Raw genomic sequence first — 7,782 nt, 5'->3', positions numbered from 1 at the left:
AGAAGGCATCTTACTTTATTCTTTTGTTCTTATCAAAACCTTAGGCATGTAAGGCTAGGTGTAGACTAGGCATCATTAGCTTATTTTATCCCATAAAATAATTCACCCACTAACACCCATCACTCTCATTATTTCGGTCCATGTACCATAAAATGGACTACCATTTTATTTTGTCAGTTTGTCATTTGTCACACAATATGTCACATGTAGTATGATACATGTTATTAATTAATTAAATGCATATTTATCACATAAATATCATTTTATAAATTAATTAAATTACATTCAACAAATTGACTAGTGATACTTGATCACATAAATAAAATGGGTCATTTAATTATAATTCACAACATCTTGTAATTATAATCAACCATTCATTCTTATCTCTATTGTTTCTCAAACAATAAAAATTTTTAGTAATAAAGCATTTTATTACTAAAATAAATCTTATTTAATCCCATTACAATAAGATATCAATATTCTCTCTCACAAATTGAATTGTTCAATTTTAAGGAATTGATTAACTTGTATCGTCATACAATCAATCAACTTTACGGATAAGGGCATCATCCTTTAGGTGTGACCTTAAGGGATCAACTGACCACCACCGTCCCACGGCAGTAACGTCAAACTCTAGCAAGCCAATCGTTACCGATTAATGTTGATCAGTTGACTATAAAATGAATCATCCCTTACGTATTCTTAAAATGAGATTTAAACATGTGATCAATATGATCGACAATTGTGATCGCATTATTGTCGGAGGGCACATATTCCAACAATCTCCCACTTGTCCTCGACAAGTGTGCGTCACCAATTCTCTTGTCCTATTACTATCTCCCACTCAATGCAAGGTATCTTTCGGGTCGTACTTGCAAGTGATCATATCGAGAGTGGTTTCCTCGATCTGGAGAATAACTGATTGACCGGAATTTATCTACCATAGATACCTTCCGAGCGTGGCCACGCATTTCCAGTTCATTACTCCTCGAGTGGCCCTGAGATATTGTTTTAACCCTGACAAAGGGGTGGACAATTCCTATCACACTTATCCCCTTCGACTAGCCACAGCCATCATAACCCAAAATATGCCCATTTGACCCCATTTACGAAGGTCGTAGTAACACAAATCAAAGTTAATCTGAAACTGTGCCATCTTAGACGAACAGTATTTAGTCAAAAGAATCGACTCATTAGAATACTATAGTAGCTCTCGCCACGACCAGGCTATATAAATTTGCCAGAACTCTATAAGCGGTCACTGTCCGACAAAGTGTTCTTAACAGTCTGCCTATGTGATCGACTAGTCATCTCACATGACTCTATGGCACTTGAACTTGCCATCAATCGCATCACACTCTAGTCACTTCGAGACGTCACCTCATACAAGTGACTATGGGCGACTACCATGTTAATCCGGGTTCACTTTAATGGGGTTCAACGTTGTCTCTACAACCCGTTTGGATGTAACAAAGTATAATAAAAGAGTTTTAAAGAAAAACTCGAACGACAAATGCGATTATCACATATGAATAGTCAATGCCTGATTACTATTTCATGTTCTATAATCTAATTTGATCTTGTATGTAGTTGTTCATTTCAATTCAATTGAAATGACATGACTCATCATGTTTAGCCTATGAGAAGGCTTTAGTTAGTAGGTTTTATCAACTTCTTGTACCTTACTCAACCTTACTACATACTCGTTTTCCTTTGTAATGTATACATTTGCATTACAAAACTTTCTGAGTACGTGTCAAGATCCAATCAAGACATAGGCCCTCTAGCCTTAGAAAAGCTCCCACTGTTTTCACAGTGTGCGGGACTCATCCTTCTTGCACATCTCATGATTGCAAGTGTACTCAATTTCCATTGTAAATATTTCTCATTGTTCTTTATTGCCTAGAACGATTCTAGAAAATCCATTTCTTAAATATCATAGCCACAATGGTATCTTAACCATCCTTATGTGTTTTGATTATGGTTTTGTCGGAAACCATGCGCAATCTCAATTGTCAATTGTCATTTGTGTAACACCCTTACACAAAAATTGCATCATAAACACTTTGCTTTACTTCCTTAATGCTTCTACAAGCACTTAAGGGTAATCTTTATGGCTTACTTGGTAAAGATTACTTAAATTCGATTTTGAAACAATTCATCATACTCAAAGCATATGAAGTGTTATACATCATTACTTATTTAATTGATCCGGCAAGAAAGCGGTGGAATCAATCAAATATGTTCAACTCAATTGAATTAGTCATGAATCTTATCAACACATAAGACTTCTTATTTGATGCTAATATCATGTGGATTTATTTCCATAAATCTGGATATTAAAGATGTATTATATTTCTCCAATGTCTTAAATCATTCGCAATGATCAAAATGTCATCCACATATAAGACTATTAAAATTTCCGTAACTCCCACTAAACATCATGTATAAAAACAACTTCTCGACTTATCGAGAAAAGTTTTATAATATGATCAAATCATTGATTCCAACTCATTGATGTCCTACTTAAGATCCTCTCTTAAGTTTCACATTATCTTGGGATTGTAAGAATCTATAAAACTCATGACATGTATTGAATACATTCCTTCTTTTGAAAAAGTGGGTTTTAGATTCACTTGTTGTATGCATATCCTCATAATGAAACACAATCCCTAAGAAGAACCAAATAGACTTGAGCATTTCAATTAGTGCAAAACCCTTTGCAACCAATCTTGCTTTGAAATCTCTCTTTATTAGTGTAAAACCCTTTGTCACTAATCAAGCCTTTTTATTTCGGATTTTCATGGCTCTAAGCCCTGTAGTGAGTTGTGACTTAAACATTCTTATGTAAGTCATTTATTCATTACTTTCCAGAAGTAATCAACTTGAATCAAACAATTTATTTTGTAAGTTATAAGCTCTTTACTTTCTTAAAAGTAGCATAAATTCATCATCTTTAACAAGTGACGAATTTAACCTCCTAGGTTTTAAAGAAACAACATCTTACAAAACGTCTCATGTAGCCAAGAAAGACCAGTTTCTTGCGACATAACATTCTTTGTGGCTCTTGAATAATTTTCTCCCACTCTGTCTTCTAGAAATAAACTAGTATTTTAGAAAGACAGCTTCACGAGCCACAAACCCGGTGTACTCGTGATAATTGAAAAGGGAAAAATGGGCATTTGTTTCTTCACTAATGGAAAAACACTCTATTGCGTCAGTTGTAGAGGGCCTTTTGCGTCGGTTTCTGACTGACGTATATCAAGGGGTCGTATTTGATATGCGTCAGTTGTGAAACCGGCACAAAAAGTTCAACATTTGCGTCAGTTGTATCTTAAAAACTGACGCAAAAAAACACCATTTGCGTCAGTTGTGTTTTAAGAACTGACGCAATTGTAGGTACAACCGACGCAAATGCTTCACCATTTGCATCAGTTTTTTATAGAACCGATGCATTTTCTTTATTTTTTGCGTCATTTGTTATCATAACCGATGCAATTGATATTTTGTTTTAGGGCCAATTCATTTTTCTCATTTGCATCATTTCTTTCAAAACCGACGCAATTTATTAATGCTTTTTTTAATATAAAAATTTGCTGCCAAAATTACATAAAACTCACAATCCGAATACCAACTTAAAAACTTGCAACGAGAAATCCAACCAACCAATAATACATCACATGTAAAACAACATTACATCTTATTCAACTCAATAACGTTCCAAATACAATCCAAAGTACAAATAATCCCACAAACGTCTTAGTTACTAAGCTAATCTATACTAAATGTTCTCTAAACATCTAGTTACATAAAACTATATTACTTGTGTCTAGATTACAAATGAACGAGTAATAAAGCTAACTTAAGATACACATATGCCATGAACACCACCAGCTGAAGCAACCAGGTACAACACGCACTTTTGCGAGCGAGCTCCATCTGAAATCTGATGTGTGTTGCATGTCCTTTTTGATTTCCTATAGCATGATTTCAGGTTCCCAAATCTATGCATAAGCAAACCTACAACCATTCCTCTGATAACGTAGTGTAGCAAAACATGCCATAATCACATACCTTCTACAAGATGCCTCCTCCTAAGCCTCAACACCATTTTATAAAGCACCTACAATCATAAATACTGTTAAGAAATGAACAATTGATATAACAACACTGTTGTAAAAAGATGGCATTTGAGGTATATAAAAGCTAATTTCAAAGTCATTTTAAATAAGAACATTAGAAAAGCAGCTTACCTCCATTGCAAGGATATTAATCGATAGTCTAAGAGTTGAACGAGGAGCAACAAGTAAATCACCGCATGTTCATAAAACCTATGCAAAATTTATGTAAGTTAAAATAAAAACATGACTGGCCATGAAATTATCCATTTTAGGTATTTAGAGTACTACAAATATTATATGAACTCACGAAACCCTTCGGAAGTGTTAGTAAAGCCAACTTTAAAGCAGCGATCAAACCACGTGGCTCAACATGTAAATTAGGTTATAATCAATCGAAATTCTGGGTTAAATTAGCATCCCCCATATTGCAGTGTAAAACGACAACCAAATTGATACAAGTCCCATCTCATATCCACGGAAACAACGGTTTAAAAACCGCAGGATACAATAGCTTAGACGGAATATTGAATGTACGTCCCTGATGTGGGAGCCTGCACACGAAAACCCCAGATAAGACAGATGAAAACAACTAACAACGGAAAGTAGAATGACGCCAACGGAAATAACGAACCAAATCAAAACCCGCCAATTTAATTAGTTGCCATTAAACCAATGAAATCAGCACCTGTGCGTCATTTCTTTCCGTAACCAGTGTAATTACTTTACCTACATGAATGTCCGGTTAGATAGGTGTTAGTCTCAGTAACTAGCTGAATAAGATCAAATTCACAGTACTTGTATAACATTATCAGGACTTTGGAAGCGGTAGATATCATTTCAAGTTTGTATTCAATAGGTCTTTGTACCGTAAGCCAGAAAACAGTGCAATTGAAACCAAAGTCAAACCCAAAAAATAAACCCTGGAGGTCAACTTTAACCAAATCCTATGAATTGAAACTTAAATACAAAAATAAAAGGTGGGAAACATACTTCTTAAAGATTTTTGCTCTTATGAGACTTGTTGATGTTAAATGCAAAATCTTCAAACCGCTTTTTTTTTTCTTCCTTCGAGCACTATCTAATTATACCCTATTCCAAATTTCATCAACAACGTTTCAGTAAAACAAGAATTCTTAACCTAAATTGCTCTATCTTTTTATTAATAAAGGAACGCTCTAGCTTCTTTAATAAACAAAAAACGTTGCGCAATGAGCTATTCTCAAGCAGAAACACGCACAGGAGGATTTAGCATAGGATAGCGAATCTGTATACGTTCCACTTTCCTATGAGCAGCTTTTCAGAAAGAACTACACAAAAAATGGCTTGTATGTCAGCATGATTTACTGTATATATATTTCAGAGCATCTCAACCTGAAGCCAATACAAACAAATAGCAAAAGTTCAGTTGGCTTTGACAAATATAGCAGGTATATTACAAAAAAAGGAAGTAAGAAGTAAAATAAAAAAAATTCCAAGTGTATCATCTAAAAGAACTGAGATAAATGAATAAGCTGCGCAGGCTTGATCCACAACCATCAGGGCCGTCTTAAAACAAATGGAGGCCCGGTGCGACACGGGAAAATGAGGCCCCAAATATGAATGCACAAGTCTATTACAGTTCAATGTTTGTATTGAATTTTATTTATAAAAGCTTGTAATCCGGCGACCAAAAGCGGAGGCCCGGTTCCCACGCCCGTGGTTGCCCGTGGCCTTAGACACCCCTTACGACCATCCATTCTGGTCTATTTATAAGATAAAGTCCAACACTCATTCCCTATCAGAAACACATATGAATATATTTAAGACATGCAAAATATGATGAAATGGAATGTAAAGAGTTGATAATGTGAAGCTATAGACGTCATAGCTAAAGTTTAGAAAGAATGGATAATGAAATGTGATTTGAATGGAGTTACTTTAGAGACCCCAAAGTTCTGAAGAGCAGATCCTATAGCTGGTTGAGCAGAGTTCACTTCACCTTATGCAATCCATTTGTACCTTCATGATTAGTAATTTACATGATATGAACAAACTTTCTATGAACAATGGTCATTAATGGACTCACCCAGCTAAAGCCTAGTAATTACTAAAAGATTGACAAACTCTCTAACTGATACATCAACCAAAGTTAGCTCATATTGTTGCATAATACCAGCCATTAATGGGCTCGTATTTAATGAAGCGTAGATACTAACCAAGAATCAACTTTCGCAGTTCCAAACGAAGCCTATCAAGATAACTCAGCAAATGATAAATTTATGACTTCTAGACTGCGATGCTCAGACTCGGCAGTTTACCCTGCCATACACAGGATGTGGGTCGGATCCTGCTTAGTGAAAGGACTGAAGTTTCAATCCAAAACAATAAGTACCACGATCTTGATTGCTAGAAGTGACATGGAAGGTCGTATATTAGGGAAAATGCAACGATATATTGAGGCTTCTTCCTGATATGTTAAAAACACAGCCGAATTTTGGTTGATCAAAACCAAAATATGACCTCGTATTATGCAACAATATGAGCTAACTTTGAACAATGGTCATTAATGGGCTCACCCAACACTATGAGATTATTTTTTTACCTATTTTCCAACGGTGTCATCATCTTATTTTATGAACAATGGTCAATAAAGCAGCTACTTGAGTACTTAAACAAAATGCGAATGTGAAGAGGAAAAAAAGAGTGAGAGAAGGATACCATTATGATTCATTCTAAATCAAGGATAAACAAAACAAATCACAGATTGTGGAGTTATACAAAAACCTCCAATTTTATCACAAACCCTAATGAAAAAACATCAAGATCTAACTCTAAATTTGTTTATAAAGACTACCCACTTAAATTTGCATAAAGTACAATCCTTAATCTGAATTACTTGTCACTAAACAATAATCAAGCAGAAATTAACCCACCCAAACCAACTAATCAAAATAGAAAACCCCCAATTTCACCTAACCCTAACCCTAAAACAATTCTAGATTTACATTCAATTCATACTAACAAATTAATTACTACACAAAATTGTAGGTAAACAACAATAATAAACCCTATTAAAAGAACTTACAATAAAAAAATTAAGTAAAAATCATACCAATATAAAATTAGGAATTAGAGGAGTAGATGAGAGTGAGACGGCGGCACTGGGTCGGTGGCGAGTCGTCAGTGGGTCGGCGGTAGGTCGGCGGTGGGGCGGTGGTGTGGTGTGGTGTCGACTGAATGAGGGAATGCAGGAAAGGGAGTGAATTTCTCTCTCCAATTCACTCCTTGACCAACCTTACTTTACATACCAATAGACCCCACATAAACCCACCTATCACCGCCGTATTGGTAACCATTGGAAAGCTTGTACTTCCACCTTTCCAAAGAGTCTAAGAACACTTCAAATGGAACTCGTTTGCTACCTCAAATATCGACTTAAAGTCACCTTATTGCAAGTAGTTAAACTTTGGCCAAAATGTCGTGTTTTACAAAAAAAAATTATTAAAGGTTGTGTTTTACAAACTTTTTTTTTAAAGGTGGTGTTTCGAAAAAAAAGTTTTTTAAAGGTTGTGTTTGACAAAAAACCCTTTAATTAATATGGGAATGGTCAAATAAGTCGGTTGGTAACATAACTGATGTATTTTATCAAATACATCGGTTTTGTTAAGAACCGACGCATTAT

At 35.1% G+C, this 7,782-nt stretch overlaps 1 long non-coding RNA gene across 10 annotated transcripts; it reads right to left on the bottom strand.

The window, feature by feature from the left end:
• Window positions 1-3,683: 3,683 nt before the first annotated feature.
• On the bottom strand, window positions 3,684-7,386 carry LOC141623735 (uncharacterized). Of its 10 annotated transcripts, none has more exons than XR_012533570.1 (7): window positions 7,213-7,386; window positions 5,359-6,119; window positions 5,112-5,210; window positions 4,429-4,847; window positions 4,254-4,331; window positions 4,075-4,123; window positions 3,684-3,977 (listed from the first exon to the last, which is right to left on the bottom strand). It is a non-coding gene; the product is annotated as an uncharacterized LOC141623735 (long non-coding RNA). The 10 variants fall into 10 exon arrangements; XR_012533565.1 differs by having other exon boundaries at window positions 4,254-4,672; window positions 4,753-4,847; XR_012533564.1 differs by having other exon boundaries at window positions 4,254-4,847; window positions 5,359-5,492; window positions 6,038-6,119; window positions 7,213-7,385.
• Between the last annotated feature and the right edge of the window lie 396 nt (window positions 7,387-7,782).

Source organism: Silene latifolia, chromosome X, assembly GCF_048544455.1.
Source record: "Silene latifolia isolate original U9 population chromosome X, ASM4854445v1, whole genome shotgun sequence".
NCBI classification, from domain to species: Eukaryota; Viridiplantae; Streptophyta; class Magnoliopsida; order Caryophyllales; family Caryophyllaceae; genus Silene; species Silene latifolia.
The sequence above is the reverse complement of the archived record's forward strand: the minus strand, read 5'-3'. Positions and strand labels throughout refer to the sequence as shown.